This window comes from Erpetoichthys calabaricus, chromosome 5 (assembly GCF_900747795.2).
Source record: "Erpetoichthys calabaricus chromosome 5, fErpCal1.3, whole genome shotgun sequence".
In the NCBI taxonomy this organism is placed as follows: Eukaryota; Metazoa; Chordata; class Cladistia; order Polypteriformes; family Polypteridae; genus Erpetoichthys; species Erpetoichthys calabaricus.
Genome location: NC_041398.2, coordinates 23024797 through 23038441, shown reverse-complemented (window position 1 = coordinate 23038441; position 13645 = coordinate 23024797). Strand labels below are relative to the sequence as shown.

The window sequence follows — 13645 nt, the reverse complement described above, 5'->3', positions numbered from 1 at the left end:
TGCATTGGCCGGGAATCGAACCCGGGCCTCCCGCGTGGCAGGCGAGAAGTCTACCACTGAACCACTAATGCGAGACGAAATCCTGCAGCCAATTCGGATGCAATATATTTCTTGACCACAGACTTTGCCTTGGCGCTCCTGTCCATGCTTTGAAAGGCAGTGTCAGCTTGTCTCATTTATCTCTAATCCTCACTGCACAGTGGATGGAATTAAACGTTCAGAACTCAATGAATATCACGATTTTGTCTGCGTTGGATTCTGATCCACAAATGTGGAATCTGTTGACAACTTATTTTTCAGTAGCTCCACGGTAGTACTAGTTATTCAGGTCGCCGCCTTGCATTTCACTGTTTCCAGAACATGCGGCTGATGCAATTGCAGGCTACGGCGGCACAAGCTCTCCAAAGACCATGGAGTGCTGGGCGGGGCCCGGACAAGATAGATCCCAGTTTTAAAACCGAGACCGCAACGGACGGGAGTCAAACCCCAGTCTCCGCATTCCCGGCCGTCACGCTGTCGTTAGTTACAGCACCCTACACCGTTTCTCATGCGCTCTCTATAGTAGTCCTAATCAAATACCGATGCCAAGTCTTTTTCCACACTTCCTTTTTTGGGGAGCGCTGTCCTGCGGTTTTCGCTGCTCTCCCTGTCTGAAGCCTCTCGGTGCATGGACAGGCTGGAGAGTTGTTCGTTTCTTTGGTTATTTCTCCAAGTTAGAGAATGGAATGCTGGAATTCTTGTTCGAAGTTAATGGCGAAAGTAGAGATTATTCGGTTTTATCGATCTCTCTCTCTCTCAATCTACCTGTACAGTTCCTTTCGCATCTATCTGGGTTGATGAAGATATGTAAATCTAGACTGACGGATATAATTTATAGGCACCATACGATGAGACAGATCCCCCCAGGGGTAATTTGGCTTTTAATATTAGCTCAATGAAGAACAACAGTATATGTGCACCAGAATGACTAAACGGAATGGAAATTCCTGACTCATCATTCAGTTCCAGTCGCAGTGAGACATTCTCGCAGGCGTAATGCCGTTGGAATGAGATATATCGTGATCATAAGTAGACGTCAGGTCTGTGATTGAACCTGCAGCAGTTTTGAACGAGCAATGGTATCCGTGGTTTTGCAGGTCGGACGCTTGTGATATTTGTTCCTCGTGCAAGTGTGGGCTACGTCGGCAGAGAATCCAATACGCGTATGGTGTGCAAGGCGAGGTCCGGACATGTAAGGGACAGCCGTTTTAAAAGTCTGGCTGCATTGGCCGGGAATCGAACCCGGGCCTCCCGCGTGGCAGGCGAGAATTCTACCACTGAACCACCAATGCGAGACGAAATCCCGCAGCCAATTCGGATGCAATATATTTCTTGACCACAGCCTTTGCCTTGGCGCTCCTGTCCATGCTTTGAAAGGCAGTGTCAGCTTGTCTCATTTATCTCTATTCCTCACTGCACAGTGGATGGAATTAAACTTTCAGAACTCAATGAATATCACGATTTTGTCTGCGTTGGATTCTGATCCACAAATGTGGAATCTGTTGACAACTTATTTTTCAGTAGCTCCACGGTAGTACTAGTTATTCAGGTCGCCGCCTTGCAGTTCACTGTTTCCAGAACATGCGGCTGATGCAATTGCAGGCTACGGCGGCACAGGCTCTCCAAAGACCATGGAGTGCTGGGAGGGGCCCGGACAAGAAATAGGCGAACAAAGATCCCAGTTTTAAAACCGAGACCGCAACGGACGGGAGTCAAACCCCAGTCTCCGCATTCCCGGCCGTCACGCTGTCGTTAGTTACAGCACCCTACACCGTTTCTCATGCGCTCTCTATAGTAGTCCTAAACAAATACCGATGCCATGTCTTTTTCCACATTTCCTTTTTTGGGGAGTGCTGTCCTGCGGTTTTCGCTGCTCTCCCTGTCTGAAGCCTCTCGGTGCATGGACAGGCTGGAGAGTTGTTCGTTTCTTTGGTTATTTCTCCAAGTTAGAGAATGGAATGCTGGAATTCTTGTTCGAAGTTAATGGCGAAAGTAGAGATTATTCGGTTTTATCGATCTCTCTCTCTCTCAATCTACCTGTACAGTTCCTTTCGCATCTATCTGGGTTGATGAAGATATGTAAATCTAGACTGACGGATATAATTTATAGGCACCATACGATGAGACAGATCCCCCCAGGGGTAATTTGGCTTTTAATATTAGCTCAATGAAGAACTACAGTATATGTGCACCAGAATGACTAAACGGAAAGGAAATTCCTGACTCATCATTCAGTTCCAGTCGCAGTGAGACATTCTCGCAGGCGTAATGCCGTTGGAATGAGATATATCGTGATCATAAGTAGAAGTTAGGTCTGTGATTGAACCTGCAGCAGTTTTGAACGAGCAATGGTATCCGTGGTTTTGCAGGTCGGACGCTTGTGATATTTGTTCCTCGTGCAAGTGTGGGCTACGTCGGCAGAGAATCCAATACGCGTATGGTGTGCAAGGCGAGGTCCGGACATGTAGGGGACAGCCGTTTTAAAAGTCTGGCTGCATTGGCCGGGAATCGAACCCGGGCCTCCCGCGTGGCAGGCGAGAAGTCTACCACTGAACCACTAATGCGAGACGAAATCCTGCAGCCAATTCGGATGCAATATATTTCTTGACCACAGACTTTGCCTTGGCGCTCCTGTCCATGCTTTGAAAGGCAGTGTCAGCTTGTCTCATTTATCTCTAATCCTCACTGCACAGTGGATGGAATTAAACGTTCAGAACTCAATGAATATCACGATTTTGTCTGCGTTGGATTCTGATCCACAAATGTGGAATCTGTTGACAACTTATTTTTCAGTAGCTCCACGGTAGTACTAGTTATTCAGGTCGCCGCCTTGCATTTCACTGTTTCCAGAACATGCGGCTGATGCAATTGCAGGCTACGGCGGCACAAGCTCTCCAAAGACCATGGAGTGCTGGGCGGGGCCCGGACAAGATAGATCCCAGTTTTAAAACCGAGACCGCAACGGACGGGAGTCAAACCCCGGTCTCCGCATTCCCGGCCGTCACGCTGTCGTTAGTTACAGCACCCTACACCGTTTCTCATGCGCTCTCTATAGTAGTCCTAAACAAATACCGATGCCATGTCTTTTTCCACATTTCCTTTTTTGGGGAGCGCTGTCCTGCGGTTTTCGCTGCTCTCCCTGTCTGAAGCCTCTCGGTGCATGGACAGGCTGGAGAGTTGTTCGTTTCTTTGGTTATTTCTCCAAGTTAGAGAATGGAATGCTGGAATTCTTGTTCGAAGTTAATGGCGAAAGTAGAGATTATTCGGTTTTATCGATCTCTCTCTCTCTCAATCTACCTGTACAGTTCCTTTCGCATCTATCTGGGTTGATGGAGATATGTAAATCTAGACTGACTGATATAATTTATAGGCACCATACGATGAGACAGATCCCCCCAGGGGTAATTTGGCTTTTAATATTAGCTCAATGAAGAACTACAGTATATGTGCACCAGAATGACTAAACGGAAAGGAAATTCCTGACTCATCATTCAGTTCCAGTCGCAGTGAGACATTCTCGCAGGCGTAATGCCGTTGGAATGAGATATATCGTGATCATAAGTAGAAGTTAGGTCTGTGATTGAACCTGCAGCAGTTTTGAACGAGCAATGGTATCCGTGGTTTTGCAGGTCGGACGCTTGTGATGTTTGTTCCTCGTGCAAGTGTGGGCTACGTCGGCAGAGAATCCAATACGCGTATGGTGTGCAAGGCGAGGTCCGGACATGTAGGGGACAGCCGTTTTAAAAGTCTGGCTGCATTGGCCGGGAATCGAACCCGGGCCTCCCGCGTGGCAGGCGAGAATTCTACCACTGAACCACCAATGCGAGACGAAATCCCTCAGCCAATTCGGATGCAATATATTTCTTGACCACAGCCTTTGCCTTGGCGATCCTGTCCATGCTTTGAAAGGCAGTGTCAGCTTGTCTCATTTATCTCTATTCCTCACTGCACAGTGGATGGAATTAAACTTTCAGAACTCAATGAATATCACGATTTTGTCTGCGTTGGATTCTGATCCACAAATGTGGAATCTGTTGACAACTTATTTTTCAGTAGCTCCACGGTAGTACTAGTTATTCAGGTCGCCGCCTTGCAGTTCACTGTTTCCAGAACATGCGGCTGATGCAATTGCAGGCTACGGCGGCACAGGCTCTCCAAAGACCATGGAGTGCTGGGCGGGGCCCGGACAAGATAGATCCCAGTTTTAAAACCGAGACCGCAACGGACGGGAGTCAAAACCCGGTCTCCGCATTCCCGGCCGTCACGCTGTCGTTAGTTACAGCACCCTACACCGTTTCTCATGCGCTCTCTATAGTAGTCCTAATCAAATACCGATGCCAAGTCTTTTTCCACACTTCCTTTTTTGGGGAGCGCTGTCCTGCGGTTTTCGCTGCTCTCCCTGTCTGAAGCCTCTCGGTGCATGGACAGGCTGGAGAGTTGTTCGTTTCTTTGGTTATTTCTCCAAGTTAGAGAATGGAATGCTGGAATTCTTGTTCGAAGTTAATGGCGAAAGTAGAGATTATTCGGTTTTATCGATCTCTCTCTCTCTCAATGTACCTGTACAGTTCCTTTCGCATCTATCTGGGTTGACGAAGATATGTAAATCTAGACTGACTGATATAATTTATAGGCACCATACGATGAGACAGATCCCCCCAGGGGTAATTTGGCTTTTAATATTAGCTCAATGAAGAACTACAGTATATGTGCACCAGAATGACTAAACGGAAAGGAAATTCCTGACTCATTATTCAGTTCCAGTCGCAGTGAGACATTCTCGCAGGCGTAATGCCGTTGGAATGAGATATATCGTGATCATAAGTAGAAGTTAGGTCTGTGATTGAACCTGCAGCAGTTTTGAACGAGCAATGGTATCCGTGGTTTTGCAGGTCGGACGCTTGTGATATTTGTTCCTCGTGCAAGTGTGGGCTACGTCGGCAGAGAATCCAATAGCGTATGGTGTGCAAGGCGAGGTCCGGACATGTAAGTGACAGCCGTTTTAAAAGTCTGGCTGCATTGGCCGGGAATCGAACCCGTGTCTCCCGCGTGGCAGGCGAGAATTCTACCACTGAACCACCAATGCGAGACGAAATCCCGCCGCCAATTCGGATGCAATATATTTCTTGACCACAGACTTTGCCTTGGCGCTCCTGTCCATGCTTTGAAAGGCAGTGTCAGCTTGTCTCATTTATCTCTATTCCTCACTGCACAGTGGATGGAATTAAACTTTCAGAACTCAATGAATATCACGATTTTGTCTGCGTTGGATTCTGATCCACAAATGTGGAATCTGTTGACAACTTATTTTTCAGTAGCTCCACGGTAGTACTAGTTATTCAGGTCGCTGCCTTGCAGTTCACTGTTTCCAGAACATGCGGCTGATGCAATTGCAGGCTACGGCGGTACAGGCTCTCCAAAGACCATGGAGTGCTGGGCGGGGCCCGGACAAGAAAGAGACGAACAAAGATCCCAGTTTTAAAACCGAGACCGCAACGGACGGGAGTCAAAACCTGGTATCCGCATTCCCGGCCGTCACGCTGTCGTTAGTTACAGCACCCTACACCGTTTCTCATGCGCTCTTTATAGTAGTCCTAAACAAATTCCGATGCCAAGTCTTTTTCCACACTTCCTTTTTTGGGGAGCGCTGTCCTGCGGTTTTCGCTGCTCTCCCTGTCTGAAGCCTCTCGGTGCATGGACAGGCTGGAGAGTTGTTCGTTTCTTTGGTTATTTCTCCAAGTTAGAGAATGGAATGCTGGAATTCTTTTTCGAAGTTAATGGCGAAAGTAGAGATTATTCGGTTTTATCGATCTCTCTCTCTCTCAATCTACCTGTACAGTTCCTTTCGCATCTATCTGGGTTGATGAAGATATGTAAATCTAGACTGACTGATATAATTTATAGGCACCATACGATGAGACAGATCCCCCCAGGGGTAATTTGGCTTTTAATATTAGCTCAATGAAGAACTACAGTATATGTGCACCAGAATGACTAAACGGAAAGGAAATTCCTGACTCATCATTCAGTTCCAGTCGCAGTGAGACATTCTCGCAGGCGTAATGCCGTTGGAATGAGATATATCGTGATCATAAGTAGAAGTTAGGTCTGTGATTGAACCTGCAGCAGTTTTGAACGAGCAATGGTATCCGTGGTTTTGCAGGTCGGACGCTTGTGATGTTTGTCCCTCGTGCAAGTGTGGGCTACGTCGGTAGAGAATCCAATAGCGTATGGTGTGCAAGGCGAGGTCCGGACATGTAAGTGACAGCCGTTTTAAAAGTCTGGCTGCATTGGCCGGGAATCGAACCCGGGCCTCCCGCGTGGCAGGCGAGAATTCTACCACTGAACCACCAATGCGAGACGAAATCCCGCAGCCAATTCGGATGCAATATATTTCTTGACCACAGACTTTGCCTTGGCGCTCCTGTCCATGCTTTGAAAGGCAGTGTCAGCTTGTCTCATTTATCTCTATTCCTCACTGCACAGTGGATGGAATTAAACTTTCAGAACTCAATGAATATCACGATTTTGTCTGCGTTGGATTCTGATCCACAAATGTGGAATCTGTTGACAACTTATTTTTCAGTAGCTCCACGGTAGTACTAGTTATTCAGGTCGCCGCCTTGCAGTTCACTGTTTCCAGAACATGCGGCTGATGCAATTGCAGGCTACGGCGGCACAGGCTCTCCAAAGACCATGGAGTGCTGGGAGGGGCCCGGACAAGAAATAGGCGAACAAAGATCCCAGTTTTAAAACCGAGACCGCAACGGACGGGAGTCAAAACCCGGTCTCCGCATTCCCGGCCGTCACGCTGTCGTTAGTTACAGCACCCTACACCGTTTCTCATGCGCTCTCTATAGTAGTCCTAATCAAATACCGATGCCAAGTCTTTTTCCACACTTCCTTTTTTGGGGAGCGCTGTCCTGCGGTTTTCGCTGCTCTCCCTGTCTGAAGCCTCTCGGTGCATGGACAGGCTGGAGAGTTGTTCGTTTCTTTGGTTATTTCTCCAAGTTAGAGAATGGAATGCTGGAATTCTTGTTCGAAGTTAATGGCGAAAGTAGAGATTATTCGGTTTTATCGATCTGTCTCTCTCTCAATGGACCTGTACAGTTCCTTTCGCATCTATCTGGGTTGACGAAGATATGTAAATCTAGACTGACTGATATAATTTATAGGCACCATACGATGAGACAGATCCCCCCAGGGGTAATTTGGCTTTTAATATTAGCTCAATGAAGAACTACAGTATATGTGCACCAGAATGACTAAACGGAAAGGAAATTCCTGACTCATTATTCAGTTCCAGTCGCAGTGAGACATTCTCGCAGGCGTAATGCCGTTGGAATGAGATATATCGTGATCATAAGTAGAAGTTAGGTCTGTGATTGAACCTGCAGCAGTTTTGAACGAGCAATGGTATCCGTGGTTTTGCAGGTCGGATGCTTGTGATATTTGTTCCTCGTGCAAGTGTGGGCTACGTCGGCAGAGAATCCAATAGCGTATGGTGTGCAAGGCGAGGTCCGGACATGTAAGTGACAGCCGTTTTAAAAGTCTGGCTGCATTGGCCGGGAATCGAACCCGTGTCTCCCGCGTGGCAGGCGAGAATTCTACCACTGAACCACCAATGCGAGACGAAATCCCGCCGCCAATTCGGATGCAATATATTTCTTGACCACAGACTTTGCCTTGGCGCTCCTGTCCATGCTTTGAAAGGCAGTGTCAGCTTGTCTCATTTATCTCTATTCCTCACTGCACAGTGGATGGAATTAAACTTTCAGAACTCAATGAATATCACGATTTTGTCTGCGTTGGATTCTGATCCACAAATGTGGAATCTGTTGACAACTTATTTTTCAGTAGCTCCACGGTAGTACTAGTTATTCAGGTCGCCGCCTTGCAGTTCACTGTTTCCAGAACATGCGGCTGATGCAATTGCAGGCTACGGCGGCACAGGCTCTCCAAAGACCATGGAGTGCTGGGAGGGGCCCGGACAAGAAATAGGCGAACAAAGATCCCAGTTTTAAAACCGAGACCGCAACGGACGGGAGTCAAAACCCGGTCTCCGCATTCCCGGCCGTCACGCTGTCGTTAGTTACAGCACCCTACACCGTTTCTCATGCGCTCTCTATAGTAGTCCTAATCAAATACCGATGCCAAGTCTTTTTCCACACTTCCTTTTTTGGGGAGCGCTGTCCTGCGGTTTTCGCTGCTCTCCCTGTCTGAAGCCTCTCGGTGCATGGACAGGCTGGAGAGTTGTTCGTTTCTTTGGTTATTTCTCCAAGTTAGAGAATGGAATGCTGGAATTCTTGTTCGAAGTTAATGGCGAAAGTAGAGATTATTCGGTTTTATCGATCTCTCTCTCTCTCAATCTACCTGTACAGTTCCTTTCGCATCTATCTGGTTTGACGAAGATATGTAAATCTAGACTGACTGATATAATTTATAGGCACCATACGATGAGACAGATCCCCCCAGGGGTAATTTGGCTTTTAATATTCGCTCAATGAAGAACTACAGTATATGTGCACCAGAATGACTAAACGGAAAGGAAATTCCTGACTCATCATTCAGTTCCAGTCGCAGTGAGACATTCTTGCAGGCGTAATGCCGTTGGAATGAGATATATCGTGATCATAAGTAGAAGTTAGGTTTGTGATTGAACCTGCAGCAGTTTTGAACGAGCAATGGTATCCGTGCTTTTGCAGGTCGGACGCTTGTGATGTTTGTCCCTCGTGCAAGTGTGGGCTACGTCGGCAGAGAATCCAATACGCGTATGGTGTGCAAGGCGAGGTCCGGACATGTAAGTGACAGCCGTTTTAAAAGTCTGGCTGCATTGGCCGGGAATCGAACCCGGGCCTCCCGCGTGGCAGGCGAGAATTCTACCACTGAACCACCAATGCGAGACGAAATCCCGCAGCCAATTCGGATGCAATATATTTCTTGACCACAGACTTTGCCTTGGCGCTCCTGTCCATGCTTTGAAAGGCAGTGTCAGCTTGTCTCATTTATCTCTATTCCTCACTGCACAGTGGATGGAATTAAACTTTCAGAACTCAATGAATATCACGATTTTGTCTGCGTTGGATTCTGATCCACAAATGTGGAATCTGTTGACAACTTATTTTTCAGTAGCTCCACGGTAGTACTAGTTATTCAGGTCGCCGCCTTGCAGTTCACTGTTTCCAGAACATGCGGCTGATGCAATTGCAGGCTACGGCGGCACAGGCTCTCCAAAGACCATGGAGTGCTGGGAGGGGCCCGGACAAGAAATAGGCGAACAAAGATCCCAGTTTTAAAACCGAGACCGCAACGGACGGGAGTCAAAACCCGGTCTCCGCATTCCCGGCCGTCACGCTGTCGTTAGTTACAGCACCCTACACCGTTTCTCATGCGCTCTCTATAGTAGTCCTAAACAAATACCGATGCCATGTCTTTTTCCACATTTCCTTTTTTGGGGAGCGCTGTCCTGCGGTTTTCGCTGCTCTCCCTGTCTGAAGCCTCTCGGTGCATGGACAGGCTGGAGAGTTGTTCGTTTCTTTGGTTATTTCTCCAAGTTAGAGAATGGAATGCTGGAATTCTTGTTCGAAGTTAATGGCGAAAGTAGAGATTATTCGGTTTTATCGATCTCTCTCTCTCTCAATCTACCTGTACAGTTCCTTTCGCATCTATCTGGGTTGATGAAGATATGTAAATCTAGATTGACGGATATAATTTATAGGCACCATACGATGAGACAGATCCCCCCAGGGGTAATTTGGCTTTTAATATTAGCTCAATGAAGAACTACAGTATATGTGCACCAGAATGACTAAACGGAAAGGAAATTCCTGACTCATCATTCAGTTCCAGTCGCAGTGAGACATTCTCGCAGGCGTAATGCCGTTGGAATGAGATATATCGTGATCATAAGTAGAAGTTAGGTTTGTGATTGAACCTGCAGCAGTTTTTAACGAGCAATGGTATCCGTGGTTTTGCAGGTCGGACGCTTGTGATATTTGTTCCTCGTGCAAGTGTGGGCTACGTCGGCAGAGAATCCAATACGCGTATGGTGTGCAAGGCGAGGTCCGGACATGTAGGGGACAGCCGTTTTAAAAGTCTGGCTGCATTGGCCAGGAATCGAACCCGGGCCTCCCGCGTGGCAGGCGAGAATTTTACCACTGAACCACCAATGCGAGACGAAATCCCGCAGCCAATTCGGATGCAATATATTTCTTGACCACAGACTTTGCCTTGGCGCTCCTGTCCATGCTTTGAAAGGCAGTGTCAGCTTGTCTCATTTATCTCTATTCCTCACTGCACAGTGGATGGAATTAAACTTTCAGAACTCAATGAATATCACGATTTTGTCTGCGTTGGATTCTGATCCACAAATGTGGAATCTGTTGACAACTTATTTTTCAGTAGCTCCACGGTAGTACTAGTTATTCAGGTCGCCGCCTTGCAGTTCACTGTTTCCAGAACATGCGGCTGATGCAATTGCAGGCTACGGCGGCACAGGCTCTCCAAAGACCATGGAGTGCTGGGCGGGGCCCGGACAAGAAAGAGGCGAACAAAGATCCCAGTTTTAAAACCGAGACCGCAACGGACGGGAGTCAAAACCCGGTCTCCGCATTCCCGGCCGTCACGCTGTCGTTAGTTACAGCACCCTACACCGTTTCTCATGCGCTCTCTATAGTAGTCCTAATCAAATACCGATGCCAAGTCTATTTCCACACTTCCTTTTTTGGGGAGCGCTGTCCTGCGGTTTTCGCTGCTCTCCCTGTCTGAAGCCTCTCGGTGCATGGACAGGCTGGAGAGTTGTTCGTTTCTTTGGTTATTTCTCCAAGTTAGAGAATGGAATGCTGGAATTCTTGTTCGAAGTTAATGGCGAAAGTAGAGATTATTCGGTTTTATCGATCTCTCTCTCTCTCAATCTACCTGTACAGTTCCTTTCGCATCTATCTGGGTTGATGAAGATATGTAAATCTAGACTGACGGATATAATTTATAGGCACCATACGATGAGACAGATCCCCCCAGGGGTAATTTGGCTTTTAATATTAGCTCAATGAAGAACAACAGTATATGTGCACCAGAATGACTAAACGGAATGGAAATTCCTGACTCATCATTCAGTTCCAGTCGCAGTGAGACATTCTCGCAGGCGTAATGCCGTTGGAATGAGATATATCGTGATCATAAGTAGAAGTTAGGTCTGTGATTGAACCTGCAGCAGTTTTGAACGAGCAATGGTATCCGTGGTTTTGCAGGTCGGACGCTTGTGATGTTTGTTCCTCGTGCAAGTGTGGGCTACGTCGGCAGAGAATCCAATACGCGTATGGTGTGCAAGGCGAGGTCCGGACATGTAGGGGACAGCCGTTTTAAAAGTCTGGCTGCATTGGCCTGGAATCGAACCCGGGCCTCCCGCGTGGCAGGCGAGAATTCTACCACTGAACCACCAATGCGAGACGAAATCCCGCAGCCAATTCGGATGCAATATATTTCTTGACCACAGACTTTGCCTTGGCGCTCCTGTCCATGCTTTGAAAGGCAGTGTCAGCTTGTCTCATTTATCTCTATTCCTCACTGCACAGTGGATGGAATTAAACTTTCAGAACTCAATGAATATCACGATTTTGTCTGCGTTGGATTCTGATCCACAAATGTGGAATCTGTTGACAACTTATTTTTCAGTAGCTCCACGGTAGTACTAGTTATTCAGGTCGCCGCCTTGCAGTTCACTGTTTCCAGAACATGCGGCTGATGCAATTGCAGGCTACGGCGGTACAGGCTCTCCAAAGACCATGGAGTGCTGGGCGGGGCCCGGACAAGAAATAGGCGAACAAAGATCCCAGTTTTAAAACCGAGACCGCAACGGACGGGAGTCAAAACCCGGTATCCGCATTCCCGGCCGTCACGCTGTCGTTAGTTACAGCACCCTACACCGTTTCTCATGCGCTCTCTATAGTAGTCCTAATCAAATACCGATGCCAAGTCTATTTCCACACTTCCTTTTTTGGGGAGCGCTGTCCTGCGGTTTTCGCTGCTCTCCCTGTCTGAAGCCTCTCGGTGCATGGACAGGCTGGAGAGTTGTTCGTTTCTTTGGTTATTTCTCCAAGTTAGAGAATGGAATGCTGGAATTCTTTTTCGAAGTTAATGGCGAAAGTAGAGATTATTCGGTTTTATCGATCTCTCTCTCTCTCAATCTACCTGTACAGTTCCTTTCGCATCTATCTGGGTTGATGGAGATATGTAAATCTAGATTGACGGATATAATTTATAGGCACCATACGATGAGACAGATCCCCCAGGGGTAATTTGGCTTTTAATATTAGCTCAATGAAGAACTACAGTATATGTGCACCAGAATGACTAAACGGAAAGGAAATTCCTGACTCATTATTCAGTTCCAGTCGCAGTGAGACATTCTCGCAGGCGTAATGCCGTTGGAATGAGATATATCGTGATCATAAGTAGAAGTTAGGTCTGTGATTGAACCTGCAGCAGTTTTGAACGAGCAATGGTATCCGTGGTTTTGCAGGTCGGACGCTTGTGATGTTTGTCCCTCGTGCAAGTGTGGGCTACGTCGGCAGAGAATCCAATAGCGTATGGTGTGCAAGGCGAGGTCCGGACATGTAAGTGACAGCCGTTTTAAAAGTCTGGCTGCATTGGCCGGGAATCGAACCCGGGCCTCCCGCGTGGCAGGCGAGAATTCTACCACTGAACCACCAATGCGAGACGAAATCCCGCAGCCAATTCGGATGCAATATATTTCTTGACCACAGACTTTGCCTTGGCGCTCCTGTCCATGCTTTGAAAGGCAGTGTCAGCTTGTCTCATTTATCTCTATTCCTCACTGCACAGTGGATGGAATTAAACTTTCAGAACTCAATGAATATCACGATTTTGTCTGCGTTGGATTCTGATCCACAAATGTGGAATCTGTTGACAACTTATTTTTCAGTAGCTCCACGGTAGTACTAGTTATTCAGGTCGCCGCCTTGCAGTTCACTGTTTCCAGAACATGCGGCTGATGCAATTGCAGGCTACGGCGGCACAAGCTCTCCAAAGACCATGGAGTGCTGGGCGGGGCCCGGACAAGAAATAGGCGAACAAAGATCCCAGTTTTAAAACCGAGACCGCAACGGACGGGAGTCAAAACCCGGTCTCCGCATTCCCGGCCGTCACGCTGTCGTTAGTTACAGCACCCTACACCGTTTCTCATGCGCTCTCTATAGTAGTCCTAATCAAATACCGATGCCAAGTCTTTTTCCACACTTCCTTTTTTGGGGAGCGCTGTCCTGCGGTTTTCGCTGCTCTCCCTGTCTGAAGCCTCTCGGTGCATGGACAGGCTGGAGAGTTGTTCGTTTCTTTGGTTATTTCTCCAAGTTAGAGAATGGAATGCTGGAATTCTTGTTCGAAGTTAATGGCGAAAGTAGAGATTATTCGGTTTTATCGATCTCTCTCTCTCTCAATCTACCTGTACAGTTCCTTTCGCATCTATCTGGGTTGACGAAGATATGTAAATCTAGACTGACTGATATAATTTATAGGCACCATACGATGAGACAGATCCCCCCAGGGGTAATTTGGCTTTTAATATTAGCTCAATGAAGAACTACAGTATATG

The 13645-nt window shown here is 47.4% G+C and overlaps 11 non-coding genes across 11 annotated transcripts; all 11 read right to left on the bottom strand.

Moving 5' to 3' along the window:
* Positions 1 to 71, bottom strand: trnag-gcc (transfer RNA glycine (anticodon GCC)). The gene has a single exon. It is a non-coding gene; the product is annotated as a tRNA-Gly (tRNA).
* Positions 72 to 1260: 1189 nt separating this feature from the next.
* trnag-gcc (transfer RNA glycine (anticodon GCC)) lies at positions 1261 to 1331 on the bottom strand. The gene has a single exon. It is a non-coding gene; the product is annotated as a tRNA-Gly (tRNA).
* Positions 1332 to 2532: 1201 nt separating this feature from the next.
* Positions 2533 to 2603, bottom strand: trnag-gcc (transfer RNA glycine (anticodon GCC)). The gene has a single exon. It is a non-coding gene; the product is annotated as a tRNA-Gly (tRNA).
* A 1189-nt stretch (positions 2604 to 3792) lies between these two features.
* Positions 3793 to 3863, bottom strand: trnag-gcc (transfer RNA glycine (anticodon GCC)). Its single transcript has one exon. It is a non-coding gene; the product is annotated as a tRNA-Gly (tRNA).
* Positions 3864 to 5051: 1188 nt separating this feature from the next.
* On the bottom strand, positions 5052 to 5122 carry trnag-gcc (transfer RNA glycine (anticodon GCC)). Its single transcript has one exon. It is a non-coding gene; the product is annotated as a tRNA-Gly (tRNA).
* A 1200-nt stretch (positions 5123 to 6322) lies between these two features.
* On the bottom strand, positions 6323 to 6393 carry trnag-gcc (transfer RNA glycine (anticodon GCC)). Its single transcript has one exon. It is a non-coding gene; the product is annotated as a tRNA-Gly (tRNA).
* A 1200-nt stretch (positions 6394 to 7593) lies between these two features.
* Positions 7594 to 7664, bottom strand: trnag-gcc (transfer RNA glycine (anticodon GCC)). Its single transcript has one exon. It is a non-coding gene; the product is annotated as a tRNA-Gly (tRNA).
* Positions 7665 to 8865: 1201 nt separating this feature from the next.
* trnag-gcc (transfer RNA glycine (anticodon GCC)) lies at positions 8866 to 8936 on the bottom strand. Its single transcript has one exon. It is a non-coding gene; the product is annotated as a tRNA-Gly (tRNA).
* Positions 8937 to 10137: 1201 nt separating this feature from the next.
* Positions 10138 to 10208, bottom strand: trnag-gcc (transfer RNA glycine (anticodon GCC)). The gene has a single exon. It is a non-coding gene; the product is annotated as a tRNA-Gly (tRNA).
* A 1201-nt stretch (positions 10209 to 11409) lies between these two features.
* trnag-gcc (transfer RNA glycine (anticodon GCC)) lies at positions 11410 to 11480 on the bottom strand. Its single transcript has one exon. It is a non-coding gene; the product is annotated as a tRNA-Gly (tRNA).
* Positions 11481 to 12679: 1199 nt separating this feature from the next.
* trnag-gcc (transfer RNA glycine (anticodon GCC)) lies at positions 12680 to 12750 on the bottom strand. Its single transcript has one exon. It is a non-coding gene; the product is annotated as a tRNA-Gly (tRNA).
* Positions 12751 to 13645: the final 895 nt, after the last annotated feature.